The sequence below is a fragment of the Rhinoderma darwinii genome, chromosome 1 (assembly GCF_050947455.1).
Source record: "Rhinoderma darwinii isolate aRhiDar2 chromosome 1, aRhiDar2.hap1, whole genome shotgun sequence".
In the NCBI taxonomy this organism is placed as follows: Eukaryota; Metazoa; Chordata; class Amphibia; order Anura; family Rhinodermatidae; genus Rhinoderma; species Rhinoderma darwinii.
The window spans coordinates 665,678,850-665,698,774 of NC_134687.1; the positions used below are offsets into that span (position 1 = coordinate 665,678,850).

The following is a 19,925-nucleotide window of genomic DNA, read 5'->3' on the forward strand; positions in this document are numbered from 1 at the left end:
CACATTATTAATATTAACGGTAGTGTATATATGTCATAAATAGCAGATAAAAAGATATATTATTAAACAATATATTATTAAACAAAAATTGTACATGTATACAGGGAGATAAAACTGTTACATATCTCTGACCGTTCTATCTTTGGACAGCGCTTTTGAGCGTCCCTGCTGTCCAGACAACCCCCGTAAGGTAGGGTCCCGGTATTATATTAGTAGGGAGCACTGTTACTTGGAAGAATATATAGTGTTTGAGGGATGATCTCCTAAGGAGGAGTTGGTATAACCTATGGATGAAACAAATTCGATGTATGCACAAATATACATATACATATACATGCATATACATGCATGCATATGAAATTACACTCACAGACCAAACTATTCGGTGATGTGTGGTAACATTTCAATAGGCAAAGTGATTGAAAAAATTGTTGGTATTGATATTCACTTGTGTCCTAGTACTTACATCATTCGAAAAAAAGGAGGGGGGGGGAAAGGGATGTGGAACGGAACAACCTTATAAAATCTTCCAATGTTTCAATAAAATATTTCTGATGACCTTATTCTCTCTGTTAAAAGTCGTAATAAAATTGGTGTTACTGTAAGGGGACTCTGTTTTTTTATGGGAGTGATTAATACAAAGTTCTTGAGACAGCTTGGCGGCCTTGCACCGTGCTCCTTTGATTAAATTAACAGGAAAGTTTTTTTTCTCTGAATCGTTTTTCTAAGATATTACATTCTTTATTGAAATCAATGTCCTTCGTACATTTTATCCTTACCCTTCGGAATTGTCCGAAGGGCACATTTTTAATCCAAGGAGGATAATGTGCACTTCTAAAATCTAAATAACTATTAACGTCAACTGACTTAAAATGTGTTCTAGTGTTAAAAAGTTTATTAGTTAGATCATAATTAATTGTCAAATCTAAAAAGTCAATTGATGCTACGGAAAAAGTGTGCGTGAACGATAATCCAAAATTATTGTCGTTTAAGATCTCCATGAATTTAAGAGCCCTTAAGTCCCCTTACAGTAACACCAATTTTATTACGACTTTTAACAGAGAGAATAAGGTCATCAGAAATATTTTATTGAAACATTGGAAGATTTTAAAAAATGATCCTCACTTAGCTAAAGACCTATCAGATATGCCAAGGATCACATTTAGACGAGCACAAACTTTAAAAAACATCCTTGCGCCCAGCAGAGTGCGAAAATCTAAATCATCAATCCCCAAAATGTTCCCTACTCTTTTTGGCTCATTTAAATGTAGCCATCCACGATGTCTGTGTTGCAATACCATCTCTCATAGACAAACTACCTATATTTCTACAGTCACAAAAGAAACTTTTACAATCAAATCTTTTCTTAATTGCGGTACTTCATATGTAGTGTACCTAATACAGTGTCCATGCCATCTGAAATATGTGGGCAGAACAACACAATGCTTACGTACAAGAATGAATAAGCATAGATCTAATATCAATACAGGTTTTCTTAAACACAGCCTCTCCCGACATTGCAACTCCTTTCACAATGGACGTTTTGAAACACTAAACATTACCCCCATTGAGCATATCTCAATTGATGTCCCTAATAGATTTCAAAAACTAAAACAAAGAGAGAATTATTGGATTTTTAAATTACAGACATTGAACCCACGAGGTTTAAATGACATTTCTGAATCCTCTTTAAATTGATGCCCCACTATGCACCAATCTGTACAGAAATTTATTTTAGAACAAAACTTGTTTATATGCACCGTATTAGTTTACCCATAATAAATCTCAGATTCTCACTAGATGGCTATCTTTGGTGTTTCACACCAAAAAACATTTATAAGGTTGTTCCGTTCCACATCCCTCCCCCCCCCTCCTTTTTTTCGAATGATGTAAGTACTAGGACACAAGTGAATATCAATACCAACAATTTTTTCAATCACTTTGCCTATTGAAATGTTACCACACATCACCGAATAGTTTGGTCTGTGAGTGTAATTTCATATGCATGCATGTATATGCATGTATATGTATATGTATATTTGTGCATACATCGAATTTGTTTCATCCATAGGTTATACCAACTCCTCCTTAGGAGATCATCCCTCAAACACTATATATTCTTCCAAGTAACAGTGCTCCCTACTAATATAATACCGGGACCCTACCTTACGGGGGTTGTCTGGACAGCAGGGACGCTCAAAAGCGCTGTCCAAAGATAGAACGGTCAGAGATATGTAACAGTTTTATCTCCCTGTATACATGTACAATTTTTGTTTAATAATATATTGTTTAATAATATATCTTTTTATCTGCTATTTATGACATATATACACTACCGTTAATATTAATAATGTGAACCCGATCTACATCGCATCTCTCTGATCCCGATAAACACGGTCAACTTCCGTGTTATCCAAACAAATTACTAATGGAAGCTGTGAAGCTCCTTTCATACTTTGTTTCCTTTTTTTTAAATAGTTTTAAATCATATACATATTTTTATATTTCTATATAACAACCCTCTTTTGAAGTAACTATAGATATTTATACACCAACCCCGTGTCTTTGTCTTAATCATGAAAACGCACATCAAGGGGATTCAGCTATTAATCACACCTTGCGTGTACGTTCACCCGTTTTTCTGTACCTTTGTGGGTTTATTCCTTATTTCGAGCAACATATGAACAAAGTAAAATTCTGCCCGTTAGGTTACTTTTGGTGTTCACTATTTATTATATTAATATTTGACACTTTTATATATATTTATCTGTGTCTATTTATTTTAATTATATATTTCTTCAATATCCATTAATGTTCCCGCCCCCATATTTTACGTATTCTTTTAATGAATTTGTGAATGAAAATTTTCTTAGGACGCACTACATGGACTGTAATTAATTGTAATTGCAATTATATGTGTGTGAAATTATAAATGTTGATTTTCTGAAATTGTTCAGGGTGCCGACTATGGTATCCCTTAGGTACAATTATTATTAATTTGTTTGTTAACAATATTTAAAATAATCCTACGATACCTGTATCACTTATGACGTCACCTTCACCTTTTGACCTTTCCCCTGTATGACCCCCATCCCCTTCCGGTTTGTTTGGTTCTTGTTAGTATATGAATAAACTTGTTGTATGTATATTTTATGGCCTGAGGAAGACGCTGGTACAGTGTCGAAACCCGTAGCCTAAATAAATTAATATTCACGTATTTACTCTTGTATTTACCATCATTGACTATCTTTCAATAACCACGCAGCAGCGCCCTATAGGATCCTCCCTTTTGCTTTCCCCTTTTTTTTTCGACTAGCGGTAACCGTTCTGGTTTACCGGCTTTGGATCCTGGCAGCAGCACGAAGTGGACCTATTATTCTTTGCCTTCATTACGTATTTTCGAGGTGAGCAGAACCGATTACGTTTATGGCTCTCCCGTTATCCCATTGACCTGCACTATGTGGCGCCGTGCTTTTTGCTTCTGTATTCATGTATTACACATAGCACTGACACCCCTTGTACTATTCACAGCACTGACCCCTATTCATTACACATATTTATTGTTTATTACATTATCACACAGTTCTGACACTTTTATACCATACACATTTCTTTTATACCATACATTCACACCCTAGCACTACAACAGAGGCGTAGCTAGGTTCTCCAGCACCCGGGGCAAAGATTCAATTTGGCGCCCCCCTCCCCAACTTCTTTCCCGACATCTCCTTTCCCTCGCCATGTTTGCTTTCCCTACAAATCAATGAGGTGTAATTGTTTTAAAAAATTTTTTAATGGAACTCGAGCACAAAACCACTTGTACATTTTACAAGTAATATAATTGTATAAGGTAGTTATCTTAACAATAAATTAAAAGAAAATAAATTAACGATGTCAGTGCTTGACTAAAACAGATTGTATAACTGAGGCTAATGAGACTATATGGTGACAATGAACAGCCTCTATGTTTTACAACAGAACTGCTAAAACTTGACTTTTCGTGCTTTTTTTGCAGCAAAAGTTTTTATAATGTCCTCATAACAAATTTTCGCAGCCACCTCATGCTCTATGGAAATAATGCTTACGGTTGTTAGTCTTTGTTGTCCCTTGACACTTTAAAGATGTGTTTTAAGAAGCTTTAACTTGCTAAGCAACAGATACTGGTAAAGTGAGGGAAATTCTCAAAGCTGTGGTTATGTTAGGGTAAGCGTCTTGTAGTCCATTCTTGTAAATGGAGCTCAGGAGACTTGCAGGTGTGGCAGTTTTCATGCTTGAGTTGAAATCCAGATCGTGATGTTTAAAACTCTCCACTTCTAGAATTATTTCATCTTTGTCAAGATCTTTTTGGTATACCTGGCCTAGTTTCATGGCCTGTTCCTTGAGCTCTTCTGTTGGTAATGAGTGAAACTGAGGTCCAGAAAGAAAACCAAACATTGTATTAACCTTATTTATAGCTTCAAATCGGGTTCTCATTTCAGAAATAACTTTGTCAATTATTTCAAGAAGTGAAATCCTGAATTTGTCTTCCTGTGACAATAGAACACTCTCATCTTCACATTGTTCATCAAACATCCTGTTGATCTTACGTTTCTTTGTGTCTCTGAACTGTAGATCTAGGCCACACCTTTCAGCAATCTGCTTTGCTTCTTCTATGGCATCGGCGGCATTGCTTGTCCTAGTTGACTCTAACAGGTTTAAGAGGCCATGAATATGCTTTGCAGACATATCCATTGTGATGATTACATTTTGAAGAAGTTTGTTGACACGATCAATGCGACTTAGCACTTTGTACCAAAAGCAAGACATGACAACAAACTCAAACTTCTTGATATTGTTCATTAGAGAAGCAGCCTCCGCCTTCGTCTCCATGTTTGATACAGGGCTGGTTTTTAAATCGTTTAAAGCGTCAATGATTTTGTGAAGGTGCATATAAAAAGATTTTACAGCTTCCAGCTTTGCTGACCACCTAGTTCTGCTTAGTGACTTGAGGGTAACAATTACGTGTTTCTGTAAAACTTGCCATCTGAAGGTGGAGGCAACAAAGAACAAGTACAGACAATGTAGTGTCCCAAAGTAATTCTCTGCCTCTCGTGACACACAAGCAGCTTTAACACCAACCAGGTTTAGGGAGTGAGCTGCACAGGGAACAAAATATGCTAGATTATTTTCTTGAAGCAATCGTGCTTGAACCCCTTTATACTTCCCCGCCATGTTGGCCCCATTGTCATATGATTGTCCTCTGCAATTTTTTATATCTAACCATCCTTTTCTATTTTCTGTAAGATTATTTCAGTAAGGGAAAAACTTGTTTTCTCACTTACAGTAAAGAAGTCTATGAAGCTTTCAACAATTTCAGGGCCACACTCTGTAACTTTGACATATCTAATGACTTCAGACATTTGCTCCAAATGGCTTATATCAGGTGTACAGGCAAACATTGCAGAAAAATACTTTGCTTCTATGACATCATTAACCCCTTAAGGACGCAGCCTAGTTTGGGCCTTAAGGCTCAGAGCCCATTTTTCAAATCTGACATATTTCACTTTATGTGGTAATAACGTCGGAATGCTTAAACCTACCCAAGCGATTCTGAGATTGTTTTCTCGTGACACATTGGGCTTCATGTTCGTGGTAAAATTTGACCGATATATTCAGTGTTTATTGGTGAAAAATTGCAAAATTTAGAGGAAATTTTGAAAAAATTTAATTTTTCAGAATTTAAATGCATCTGCTTGTAAAACAGAAGGGTTATACCACCCAAAATAGTTACTAGTTCACATTTCCCATATGTCTACTTTAGATTGGCATCGTTTTTTGAACATTATTTTATTTTTCTTGGACGTTACAAGGCTTAGAACATCAACAGCAATTTCTCATATTTTTAAGAAAATTTCAAAAGCCTTTTTTTTAAGGTACCTCTTGAGTTCTGAAGTGGCTTTGTGGGGCCTATGTATTAGAAACCCTGATAAAACACCCCATTTTAAAAACTAGACCCCTCAAAGTATTCAAAACAGCATTTAGAAAGTTTTTTAACCCTTCAGGCATTTCACAGGAATTAAAGCAAAGTGGAGGTGAAATTTGCAAATTTCATTTTTCTTGCTGAATTTCAATTTTATCCATTTTTTTTTCTGTAACACAGAAGGTTTTACCAGAGAAACACTACTAAATATGTATTGTCCAGATTCTGCAGTTTTTAGAAATGTCCCACATGAGGCCCTACTGCGCTCGTGGACTAAAACACAAGCCCTAGAAGCAAAGAAGCACCTAGTGCATTTTGAGTCCTCTTTTTTATTAGAATATATTTTAGGCAGCATGCCAGGTTTGAAGAGGTGTTGAGGTGCCAAAACAGTAGGAATCCCCCAATAGTGACCCCATTTTGGAAACTACACCCCTCAAGGAATTCTTTTAGGGTTGTTGTTACGATTTTGACCGCACAGTTTTTTCACAGCACGTATTTGAATTGGGCTGTGAAATGAAAAAAATGTCATTTTTTCCAATAAAATGTCATTTGTGATCAAAATTTCTTATTTTTACAGGGAACAAAATACCCCATTTTGTTGCCCAATTTGTCCTTAGTGTGGCAATACCCCATTTGTGGTGATAAACTGCCGTTTGGGCCCATGGGAGGGCTCAGAAGGAAAGGAGCGCTATGTGTTTGTTGGAGTCCAGATTTTGCTGGATTGGTTTTCGGGTGCCATGTCGCATTTGCAGAGCCTCAGAGGTATCAAAGCAATGGAAACCCACCAAAAGTGACCCCATTTTGGAAACTACACCGCTCAAGGAATTCATTTATGGTTGTTGTTAGCATTTTGACCACACAGTTTTTTCACAGCACCTATTTCAATTGGGCTGTGACATTAAAAAAATGACATTTTTTCCAATAAGATGTAATTTTTTACCAAAATTTCTTATTTTCACAGGGAACAAAATACTCAATTTTGTTGCCCAATTTCTCCTGAGTGTATCAATACCCCATTTGTGGCAATAAACTGCCGTTTGGGCCCATGGGAGGCCTCAGAAGGGAAGGAGCGCTGTGTGTTCTTTGGAGTACAGATTTTGCTGGTTTGGTTTTCGGGTGCCATGTCGCATTTTCAGAGCCCCAGAGGTATCAAAGCAATGGAAACCCACCAGAAGTGACCCCATTTTGGAAACTACACCCCTCAAGGAATTCATTTATGGGTAATGTGACCATTTAGACTCCATAGTTTCTTCACAGAACTTATTTGAATTGGGCTGGGAATTTAAAAAAAATATTTTATTTCCAATAATATGTCATTTTAGCTCAAAAATTCTTATTTTCACAAGAAATAAAATACTCCATTTTGTTGCCCAATTTGTCCTGAGTGCGGCAATACCCCATTTGTGGTGATAAACTGCCGTTTGGGCCCATGGGAGGGCTCAGAAGGAAAGGAGCGCTGTGTGTTCTTTGGAGTACAGATTTTGCTGGTTTGGTTTTCGGGTGCCATGTCGCATTTTCAGAGCCCCAGAGGTATCAAAGCAATGGAAACCCACCAGAAGTGACCCCATTTTGGAAACTACACCCCTCAAGGAATTCATTTATGGGTAATGTGACCATTTAGACTCCATAGTTTCTTCACAGAACTTATTTGAATTGGGCTGGGAATTTAAAAAAAATATTTTATTTCCAATAATATGTCATTTTAGCTCAAAAATTCTTATTTTCACAAGAAATAAAATACTCCATTTTGTTGCCCAATTTGTCCTGAGTGCGGCAATACCCCATTTGTGGTGATAAACTGCCGTTTGGGCCCATGGGAGGGCTCAGAAGGAAAGGAGCGCTGTGTGTTCTTTGGAGTCCAGATTTTGCTGGATTGGTTTTCGGGTGCCATGTCGCATTTGCAGAGCCCCAGAGGTATCAAAGCAATAGAAACCAACCACAAATGACCCCATTTTGTAAACTACACCCCTCAAGGAATTCATTTATGGGTGTTGTGACGATTTTGACCCCATAGTTTTTTCACAGAACTTATTTGAATTGGGCTGGGAATGAAAACCAAATTATTTTTTTCAAATAATATGTAGTTTTGGCTGAAAATTTCTTATTTTCACAAGAAACAAAATACCCCATTCTGTTGCGCAATTTGTCCTGAGTGCCGCAATACCCCATTTGTTGTGATAAACTGCCGTTTGGCCCATGGGAGGGCTCAGAAGGAAAGGACCACCATTTGGCCTACTGGGGATTTTCTAGTGCGAAGTCATGTATGCAGAAGCCCCTGAGGTACCAGTACAGTTGAAACCCTCAAGAAGTGACCCCGTTTTAAAAACTACACCCTTAAGGCATTCATCTAGAGGTGTAGTGAGCATTTTGACCGGAGACCTACACCCCATAAACTGTAATGTGGGTTCTCCCGGGTATGGCAATACCCTACATGTGGCTGTTATCAGCTGCCTGGACACACAGCAGGGCTCAGAGGGGAAAGACGAGGGGGTATAAGCTGTGTGGAGTGCATCAGGGTAAGTAAAATTGGGGCAAATTATAAACCAAGGGATGTATGATAAATTTTAAAACACTCTTTCATACAGAGCTCTGGTTATTCGGGACACGCGTCATATTGATATATTGTGTCATCCATTATCGCCCTCTTATAGCAGACTTTGCACCTCTTTTGACTTTTTCCCTTCTTGCCAGTTTGGGGAACTTCTCCTGGAAAGTGTTGCCCTGGTACGATGCGTGTGGCCTCGCTTCCAGAAGTACTGGGTGCCCCCCCTTCTTGGTCCCTAAAGATTAGGTTCTTGATAATCACCTTGAAATTCCAGGAAAGTTCCCGTCTGGCCTGCACATCGACGTAGCACGTACGCATTGTACAAAGCCATCTGTATGATGTGCACGGCCAGCTTCTTATACCTCACAGCATGGCGCTGTAGGGCTTCAGGGCTTTATCTTACAAGTCCATCCCTCCCATGTACCTATTGTAGTCCAGGATGCAGTCTGGTTTGGGAATGGCCTTTCCTTCATATATCCTAAACCTGTAGGTATACCCTGATGCCCTCTCACAGCTTATACATCTTCACGCCATACCTTGCCCTCTTACCCTGCAGGTACTCGCGGAATTGAACCCTCCCTTTAAAATGTACCAGGGACTCATCAATAGAAATACACTTCTCGGGGGTGTATGCTTGGGAAAACCGGGCACTGAAACGGTCTAATAGGGGTCTCCGTTTATACAAACAGTCAAAACTGGGGTCATCTCGGGGTGGGCACGGCTCATTATCAGTATAATGTAAGAAGCGAAGTGTTGCCTCATTTATTTATTTTTTTAGGTTCCAGTTCAGTTCTGAAGTTGCTTTGAGGGGCCCATATATTAGAAACCCCTATCAAACACCCCATTTTAGAAACTAGACCCCTCAAAGTATTCACAACAGCATTTAGAAAGTTTATGAACCCTTTAGGTGTTTCACAAAAATTTAGAGCAAAGTAGAGGTGAAATTGACATTTTTGTTTTGTCAGAAAATCCTCTTAAATCCTTTTGTGTTATAAAAAAAATGGTATAATCAGTGAAACGCAACTCAATACTTATTGCCCAGATTCTGCAGTTTTGAGAAATATCCCACATGTGGCTCTAGTGCGGTAATGGACTGAAGCACCGGCCTCCGAAGCACAGGAGTACCTAGTGGATTTTGAGGCCTCTTTTTCATTAGGCACCATGTCCGGTTTGAAGAGGTCTTGTGGTGCCAAAACATTGGGAACCCCCCAAAAGTGACCCCAATTTGGAAACTAGACCCCTTGAGGAATCCATTGTAGTTTTCTTGGGGTGCATGCGGCTTTTTGATCAGTTTTTATTCTATTTTTAGGTGGCGCGGTGACTAAAAAACAGCAATTCTACTATTGTTTTTTTTTTCATTTTTTTTTACAGCGTTCACCGTGCGCTATAAATGACATATTCACTTTATTCTGCGGGGCGATACGATTATGGCGATACCCTATCTTTATAGTTTTTTTTATGTCTTATGGCGTTTGCACAATAAAATACGTTTTGTAAACAATCATTCACTTTTTGTGTTACCTTATTCTAAGAGCCAGAACGTTTTTATTTTTCAATCAATAAAGCCGTGCGAGGACTTATTTTTTGCGTAACGAACTGTAGTTTCGATCAGGACCATTTTTAGGTACATGCGACTTTTTGATCTCTTTTTATTCCATTTTTTGGGAGGTGAAGTGACCAAAGAATTGTGATTGTGATATGGTTTATTATTATTTTATTTTACGGCGTTCACCGCGCGGGATAAATAACGAAATAATTTTGTAGTTCAGGTCGTTACGGACGCGGCGATACCAATTATGTATAGTTTATTTGTTTGTTTATATATTTTTATTAATAATAAAGGACTGATAAGGGAAAAAGGGGGATTTTTACTTTTATTACTTTTAAATCTTTTATTTTCTTATTTTTACACATCTTTTTTTAACTTTTTTTTTACTTTATTACTTTGTCCCACTAGGGGACATGAGGGCAGGAGGCTCTGATCGCTATTCTAATACACTGCACTACATGCGTAGTGCAGTGTATTAGAACTGTCAGCTACTCACTGACAGCAAGCATAGTGGGTCCTGACGTTGTCAGGACCCACTAGGCTTCCGTCTATGGCATAGCCGGACGCCATTGTTTGGTGTCCGGTTGCCATAGTCACCATCGCCGGCCGCTATCGCGTAGCAGGCCGGCGATGGCAGCTTAACCCCTAAAAAGCCGCGATCTCTATAGAACGCGGCTTTTAAGGGGTTAATCAGCGGGGACACAGCGATCGGTCCCCGCTGCAGGAGCTGTGACAGCTGCTGAACAAGACAGCAGCGTCACAGCTCCTGTATGTGTCGGGAGGACGGCCGAAACGGCCGTTACTCCCGTGACGTACTATTACGGCATGGAGCGCGAACGATACAGCTGCCATGACGTAATAGTACGTCAAGGAGCGGGAAGGGGTTAAGTATCTCTTCCCTTATTTTGCCTGCAGTTATGTCTAAAAATTAATTTTGAATATCAGGAGAGAAATAGCTTACTTGTCCTTTTCTATGGCGTTGCAAATGTTCACTCAGAGGGACGCGATAGTGAGAAACAAGTTCAATTAGGTTTAGACATTTTCCACTTTTAGGGTCTGCTAAAGCTAGATTTTCTTGTGAACCTCGCAATGCACTACCCTGTCTAGCCAAATGCATTATTACTTCCAGAATTACACGAAGAACTTCCCTCCAATGGTTTTCTTCCTGCACTATCTGATCTTGAAGTTCTTTGTCAATGCCACCCTTACCTAATGAGGCCTCAAGTGTTTTCCATGAACAGAAACACATCTTATGGGGCAAAGAATTTTCGTGTTCAGGAATTCTCTCACTTCATTTTTTCCACTGCATAAACCCTTCCTTCTTTGCCAAAAATGATAGTTTTTCTGAATGAACATTTGTAAACATTCTGCAAGGTATGCAGTATAAGGCATTTTTTAAGTTGCTGTATTCTAGCCAGGACCGGCGTACACTCTGCCCATTTGGCAGCTGTTTAAAAAACCAATCCATTGTGAGTTTTCTTCCATCTCTTTAGGGATGTCTCGATACCAGAATTTGGACTTCAATACCGATACTCCGTTTAGTATTGCGATTTCGATACCAATTCGATACTTTGCCACAGTAATAAAAAAAAAATTCTTCCGTTTTCTGATGTGAGGCGCGAGGTGTGATGAATTTTGAATGTGCCTCACATTAATAGTAATTAATTCCATCATGTTTCTCAGTCATAATGGGTTAATGTGTAAGGCACATGATGGGGTTAATTACTATTCATGTGAGGCACATGGAGGTTAAATTCATCACACCTCGTGCCTCACAATAAGTGATAGAAAGCAGTGTTTATTTAATTTTTTTACAGCGTACATATCATAAATTATGCAAAAAAATTGTTATGCAGGTTATTACGGCCGCGCCAATACTGAATATGTTTATATTATATGTATTGAGACTTATTTTAATGTTTATTGTAAAAAAGGTGTATGTGTATTTTTTTTTAAATTTAACATCATTTTGTTTTTACTTTATTTTTAAACTTTAATGTATTGACATATATCAGATATGTGCCAGTACATTAGCCTGTGTACATATAGCACACAGGTAGTTGTTAGGACATACCTCAGTATGCCCTAACAACAGGAAATATGGTAAGACAGCCCTGGGGTCCGTCAATAGACCCTGGGCTGTCTGGCCATATATGGTATGGCCCTCGATCGTGTAACAGGAATTAACTGTGATGCGATCCAGGGGCATCCCCCCTTTTCATTTTCTCCTGAATGCTGCAGTCAGCTTTGATGGTAGCATTCAGGGGAATAGCGGCGGAGATGAGAGGTTTCTCTGATCTCCGCCGTTATAGAGCGGGGCTGCGGCTGTGTAATACAGTCATCGCCCCGCTCCTGACATTAAGTGCGTGCGCGGTCAGCAGGAGATGTTGCGGCCGGCACTGCAGTAATGAGCGGCGGTTCAAGCACTGAAGACAGAACATAGTGGTGTTTTGTAGTGCGCCCGCCATGTTCTGTCTTGTGCCGGCGCTCATTAGTGCAGCGCTGGCCGCATCACATCATCCTGGCCCCGCGCACTTGTTATCAGGACTCAGGAGTGAGGCAATGGCTGTGTTACACAGCCGCAGCTCCGCTCTCATACATTCATGTGTTACTATACTAAGCTGTGCGGCTGTGCAGCGAAGTATCGAAATACAGGAAATAGCGGTATCGAACCGTTTGGGGATGCAGATTATCGAAACCGTATCGAAGTTTCGATGCATCGTGCATCCCTACATCTCATAAACTATTTCTAATGTCAGGTTCATGTACTGTTTTTAGTCTCATGCTGGTAAGAAAGCACCTTTGGCTATCTGAAAATTTGTCTGGCCATGTTCCTGGTTCATAAAAGTCAAAGTCTAAATTAGACTCACTGTGTGAAGAAGATGATGAAAGGGTATTTACGTCCTGTTCTGGAAAATGTGTTGTACTGCTACAACATGGTGGGGCATCTAAATCCATAAAGCGATCTTCACTGGTCTCTTGTGTAGGGGCATCTGCAGTCTGAAGCATTTCACGTTCTGTCACAGTTTCACCTTCTTGACTCATGCTCAGAGATTGTTTCTTCACTCACATTTTCTACACTTTCATCTAAAAAGCAAATAAAGAAAGAACAGTTGTAAGACAGGAGTGAAGTTAACTGATTGGTTATATTAAACAAATGCTTGTGTGCACCTACCTTCCCTATTGTCTTTTTTTTTTTTCAGCCATGATGACATAAAAGCTGAAATATGTTAAGCTTGTTTTTCTCTCTCCTTTGCTCTTTTTCGGAATTCCGCTCCTGATGGTTTTTTGGACATTACTCCGGTAGCAGCCCACTTGAAGAGTAACAAACACAATACCAATACATAACCAATACACTTGTATGTGGCAGTCGCTAGCACCGGGCCTCTCCTGCTAGCGACACCACCAGGCATGTAATGTAATGTGCCGGGTGCCACAGGGCCCTGATACGACCGCTGCAGAAGAGCCGAATCAAAACAGCTGATCGTTGCTGATAGGCACCCTGTATGCCGGACGGCTGCAGCAATGATCAGCTTATATCTTCTTTGTGTTACTTTTCCTAACTTGGGTATAACATTTGCTCATCACGGCAGCAGCAGGACAAACCAAAAGGCTGAGAACAATGAAAGTCAAGAGGGAGAACCTGTGGTTTGATGACTTTTCAATTGACAGGTAGCAGAGTTACATGATCGGGATTTTTTTCCTGTCGTGTAACTCTGCAACGTGGGGTCCCCCCCATTTTTCTTAACCAGCCAGATACAACATAATAGCAGCAGGCTAGCATTACAAGGGTGGGAAAGGCCATGGTTTTTGGCCCTTTCCAGCCTCATCATACCAGCCTGCCACCGCCCCAGTACCCGGCCATCGTTACGAATGGTCGAGTACTGGATCGTACCCGGCACTTCCCGAGACCCATGGTAACGGGGGCTTAGTGCTAGCCTTTTTACCGGCTACCACTAAGCCCCGCCTTAGTTATGGACATTGTCGATCAGACAACTGCCATTACTAAGGTGCTAATAAAATATTAAAAACAACACAGACACATAAGAAAATATTTTTTAATTGGAATAAGAACTCCCCCACACAATCGTCTTTGACCGTTTTATTTTAAAAAAAAGGACATCATTGAAGTAGTCCAACGAATCTACGACGTAATCCAGCAGAACCTGCAAAACAAAAAAAGAAAGTTAATAATATGAAAAATAAAAATACTTATACTCCCCTACAGCAGACGTCTGTCTTTTCCCCTGCGCCGCAATGGAAACTAGACGTCAATGAACTTCTAAAATGTCATATTACAAATTAAAAGTATTTTCCCACAAACACATGTATCCCCTATCCACATGTGTGATCGCTGGCGCCCCCAATGATGAGAATTAAGGACCAAAATTCCCCTGATTTAGCCAGCGCTCCATTCATTTCCATGGGAGAACTGTCTCCTGCAGCTCCATAAAAATAAATGAAGGAATTCTCATTCAGGGGAATTTCGGTCCCCTGTTCTTATCGCTGGGGGTCTGACCACTGTATGATGTATCCCCTATACAGTGGATGGGGGATACATGTGGTTGTGGGACAACCCCTTTAGCGTTTCTAAAATCATAAAATGTCATTTATTTTATGATTTTAGAAACACTAGTGTTCCCAGGCACTAAATTGCTTTTAATTTCTACTCACCACTGTGTTTGCTTTGCTCCGCTTGGTGCTGTGATGCTCAACGCCCTTCTCCGTCGCTCCACTCAGAACGCTGTTACGCCCAGCGTCATAGTGACGTGTTACGCTGTGTGCGCAGGCATCTCACGGGACTGGCAGGGCATGGCTGGCTGGCGACCGGACGCACAGCGGAACATTTTTTAGACGCCCCTGGACAGCGGTAAGAAACCTGGACTGTCCCTGATCTGGCGGTTAGGACCAATGTAAGTAGCGGCAGTTGTCCCAGCGGCGCCCCCTTGTTCCTACATTCTATTTGCCCCGCCTGCCCCCCCTAGCTACGTCCCTGACTACACTAACTCTGACACTCACTTATTGCACACTTGTGAGCACTTAGTTTGCCACTCCCCTCAAGACTAGTGGGAGTGGCCATCACTATTTAATGCATTCTCCTTCTGAAGCATTTTTGACCTGTCTACGTCCTGTTGGGAACGGGTTTTCACCCACCCACTTAGTAAGTATGGCCTTTTTTGTGGTTTTGCAATGTATAGAAGAAATAATAGCATTTAGGCGCGCTCCATCGATTACCTCAGGGAAAACTGAGCATTATAGATAGAACCTGCAGAGGGAAGACTGCTAAAAGAATGCCATATACCAGTCATGTAATTAGAAATATTGTTATTCCTCCTGCACACATATATGACAGATTATTCTGTCCACTAAGTCCACTAAAAATTTGGTACGTTTTAAGACGTTTTCAAGTAGGTTGCTTTAAAGATGTGTTGTTTTTTTTATATTTTGGATTAAAATAAACAGATCCTAACAGATTATTAGGAAGCCCCTATTTTATCCAGTTCCTGACTTCCCATAGACTATAAACGTCCTGGTGGTCCACACCTATCTCTGCAAGAACGTTTTAAATGTTCAGTAGAGTTTCACCTATACGCCTCTTCCACTCCTTCAGAGTTAAATATATCACTTATTTTATTACACAATATAGAAGCCCTATATATTCTGAGATTAACAAGCCCAAATAAAAATAGGTTGGCAGAGGAATAGAACAATAATTTGATATTAAATTAGCACATGGCTAAAACTTGAATGAGGCCACTTCATCCGGTCCAAGTTATTAGTACTTCATAGGACCTGTTTTCTTTTTAGAACAGCCTGAGTCGACTGCGCTACTGATTCCGTCAAAACAATGGAACCCTGTCACAATGGTGACAAACGGACACCTTTAGCAACGTTTCCGTCACCATTGTGATCAATGGTGATGCAAATGAAAGCTGAGGTTTCCGTTTGCCTTTCCGTTGAGGGGTTAACCCGACGGAAATGTTGGACGGAACCCCTTAACGGAAGGGCAACGCTGATGTGAACAAACCCTAAGTGTACTGATATTACAATGTACTGTAAACTTTTATTACAGATTCCAAATGATAACCTCACTTTGTCTATTCCACTTCGTCCTAAAGTCGTTCTATAAAATTGAGATCTGGTGACTGATCAGCCAGTAGGATATACAGACCTCATTGTCATATCCGTGAATTTAGCCTGAGATGTGTGCTTTCTCTCATGACATATTATCTTCTGAAATGTAGACTGTGGCCAATATTAGATTGTCTGTAACATTATTAATTTAAGTTGTATGTCTAATTCGTATTGAAGGGCCAAATGTGTTGGCAGAGGACAGGCTTCATTGCCAGACAAGGTTCTGGTTTTCCCAAAAAAATGTATCAAGTCAATTTTATAAATAAGGGACTGGGTGTAGTGTTATACAAAGGCTGGAATCACACATATTGTTTTTGAGGCAGGTTTTTGAGCTGAAGCCAGGAGTGAATTCAAAAGGCATGGCTTAAACTTCTCCATCTTGCTTCATCCCCTTCTGGCTTTGGCTCAAATCACTGCATGTGTCTTTCCAGCATAATATAATGTTATGAATTTGTCAACTTATGTGTTATGAAACAAAATCACAAAATGCATTTTAAATCCCTACAGAAAATCCCAGTAAGAAGTCTGAGGGAAACTTCATGCTATCGATAAATGATAAAGTAGAAGATGAAGATATCACCCAGCAGTCTTCAGGAGAAAACCTAATTACCCTTAATGTACATCCAGGACTTCCCAGTACAGATCTATCATATAATTCCCCAAATCACGAGGAACAGTCTCCTGACCAATCACAGATTGTCACCCCAAGTACAGCTCAGAAAGGGGGCAAAAGATTACAATGTGGTAAACCGTTTACAAAAATCTCAGGTCTTTGTACAAACAGAAGAATTCACACAGGAGAGAAGTCGTATTCATGTTCAGAATGTGGGAAATGTTTTACACATAAATCAAGTCTTGTTAAACATGAGAGAAGTCACACAGGAGAGAAGCCATATTCATGTTCAGAATGTGGGAAATGTTTTGCACATAAACTAAGTCTTGTTAAACATGAGAGAAGTCACATATTCATGTTCAGAATGTGGGAAATGTTTTACAGATGAATCAAGTCATGTTTTAGGCATGAGAGAATTCACACAGGAGAGAAGCCATATTCATGTTAAGAATGTTGGAAATATTACAATAATAAATGCAAACTTAGGGCTCATCAGAGAAACCACACAAGAGAGAAGCCATTTTGATTTTCTTTATGTGGAAGATGTTTTAGAAAGAAATCAAATTTTGGAACTCCTCAGAGAGTAGAAACCATATTCTCATTTAGAATGTGGGAAATGCTATAAGAGCAGAAAAATATTTTAAACACATCAGATTATTCACAGACAATAAGAGTGTTTGTTCATTTTCTGGGTGGAATTAGCCAAATACCCAAATTATATTTACCTGAGGTCAAATGTGACCGGGATCCATGAAGGAAACATATTGTGAATATAAGGAAGAAAAGAAGAGCCTAGTTTACTTACAAAGCAGAGAAGCTGAATTGTCACCATGAACCTCGCTTCTTATTACTGTATTCATAAATCCCCCCGCACAGCAGGAGAATCCAGAGGGACAGTAAGGACAATGTAAACTTCTTGTTTTTAACATACATGGACATTTTTATATTTGACTTTCATTAAAACAGTATAAAAAGTTGAAAATTATGGAATTGAACCAAATAAAAATAAAAAACACGAACAAATTAACTTTACAATTGAATAAAATAGAAATTCACAATTATTTTTTTCCATAATGTATTTCTCACTACCTTAACCCCTTAGAGGATCTGTCACCAGTTTATTAATTCCCTATCACCTAACTAATCTAATAGACGCTATGATGCGGATAACTACAGTATGATTTTTTTTCAAATACGTGATTCTTTTCATTCTGGGTGGTGTAATTTTTTCTGTATTACGCTGTCCAATCAGAATACAGCTTCTCCCCCCTGCCCAGCAACACAGCGTGATTATATAGTATACAGCTTCTATACCCGACTGTGTGTTCACCTGGCGATATCTCTGGTTGTGTCACAGCTAGAACTGTGTTCCTGTTGTCATATGGAAGATTAGAATCTCCTCTTTCATATGCCCCCAGAACGGCTGTTCACCGCCCGAGATATCGCTGTTTTAAGTGATTCCCCTTCCCTCCAGCCTCAGTCTCTCACACTGTGTGTGAAGCAGCTTCATGCTGATAGGACAGCATCAGAGGCTGTGAGGTAGCTCCACCTCAGGAGAATCGCTGGTGTTGATACCCTGTTGTCTAATAAAGTCTCATTTACATATTTAGAAAAAAGCTCCTAACTTTTAAAATAAACTTTCTGAGACACAATTTTCACTAGCATTATCAGTGTGACAGAATCTATTAGATTAGCTAGGAGATAGGGCATTACTGAACTAGAGACAGATCCTCTTTAATGACACGGCCAATGTCCATTTTTTCCACCCCCTCCTTCTAAAAGCCATAGCTTTTTTTAATTTTTCGTCGGCATATCCGTATGAGGACTTGTTTTTTTTTTATAAATTCTTTATTTAAGTTTTTCAATTAAAACATAGGAAGGGAGGGGTATGGAAAGAGAGTACAGAAAGGAAGGGAAGAGGGTTAGAAAGGTATGACTGATTTTGTACAAGCTAAAAAAAATTGTGTATTTGGGGATTGACCTCAAAATATTCCAAAATTATGAGTTTCAAAGGAGACGGCTACCTCACCGGTCACAAAAGATTTTGATGAGGACTTGTTGTGGGAGAAGTTGTAGTTTTTCATGGCACCATTTAATATATCATAAAATACTGGGAAACTGAAATATTTGTGGGAAGAAATGTTAAAAAAAAAAAACTGTGATTGTGCCATCTTTTTGTGTTTCATTTTTATGGCGTTTTTATGGCGTTCATTGGGCTGTAAAAAGGACATGTTGACTTTATTCTATGGGTTGAAACTATTACGGTGATACCAAATTTTTTTTTTTTATGTTTTACCTCTTTAATAAATAAAAAACTATTTAAAAAAATATATATATTTTGTTTTCTGTTGCCATAGTCTGAGGGCTATCACTTTTTTATTTTGTTTAGTCGATTGAGCCGTGTGGGGGCTTATGTTTTGCGCGGCAAGCTGTAGTTTTTATTGGTACCATTTTGGGGTACATGCAGCTTTTTGATGACTTTTTATTCTATATTTTTGGGTAGTTAAGGTATGGGCGTTTTTAAAAAATAGTTTTTTTACGGTGTTCACTAAGAAGGTTAAATAACACCATATGGTAATAGTTCGGGCTTTTACGGACAGAGCGATACTAGTTATGTTAACATTTTCATTTTTTGTAACATTTCTTCAGAGAAAAAATGGGAACTTTTTAACTTTTTTTTCACTACTAAAAACTTTATTTAACTCACACCCTTAGACCGGATTTACACAAGCGAGGTCAGTCAGGGATATACAGTCCGTATGTCGGCAGTATTTCCCGGACTGAGCACACTGCAGGGAGCTGGGCTCTTATTGTCATCGTTATCTATGACGCTAGGAGTCCCTGCCTCGCTGCGGGAAAACTGTCACGTACTGAAAACATGTTTTCAGTACAGGACAATAGTTCCGCGGAGAGGCAGGGACTCCTAGCGTCATAGATAACGATGATGCTAGGAGCCCGGATCCATGCACTGTGTTCGGTCCAGGAAATGCGTATATCATGGACCGAACACACTCGTGTGAATCCAGCCTTATACGGCGGCGTTTGGCCACAAGATTTTTGCGCTAATACAGTATTTACTGTCTAACTCTCGTGTCCATTCGTCACCTATGTGGGTATGGTTGTG

General features: G+C 39.4%; 1 protein-coding gene across 1 annotated transcript in view; it reads right to left on the reverse strand.

Annotated features, from left to right (window-relative positions):
- Positions 1 to 19,925, reverse strand: part of LOC142664704 (uncharacterized) — a 358,460-nt gene that overhangs the window by 199,041 nt on the left and 139,494 nt on the right. The window lies entirely within an intron of this gene.